Source organism: Coturnix japonica, unplaced genomic scaffold (assembly GCF_001577835.2).
Source record: "Coturnix japonica isolate 7356 unplaced genomic scaffold, Coturnix japonica 2.1 chrUnrandom486, whole genome shotgun sequence".
Lineage (NCBI taxonomy): Eukaryota > Metazoa > Chordata > Aves > Galliformes > Phasianidae > Coturnix > Coturnix japonica.
Window position 1 is genome coordinate 846 of NW_015439881.1, and position 230 is coordinate 1075.

The following is a 230-nucleotide window of genomic DNA, read 5'->3' on the forward strand; positions in this document are numbered from 1 at the left end:
TAACTGACCCCATAACTGACCCCATAGCCCCATAACTGACCCCATAGGCCATAGCTGACCCAATAACCCCATAGCTGACCCCATAGCCCCATAGCTGACCCCATAGTCCCATAGCTGACCCCATAACCCCATAGCTGACCCCATAACCCCATAGCTGACCCCATAGCCCCATAGCTGACCCCATAACTGACCCCATAACCCCATAGCAGACCCCATAGCACCATAACTGA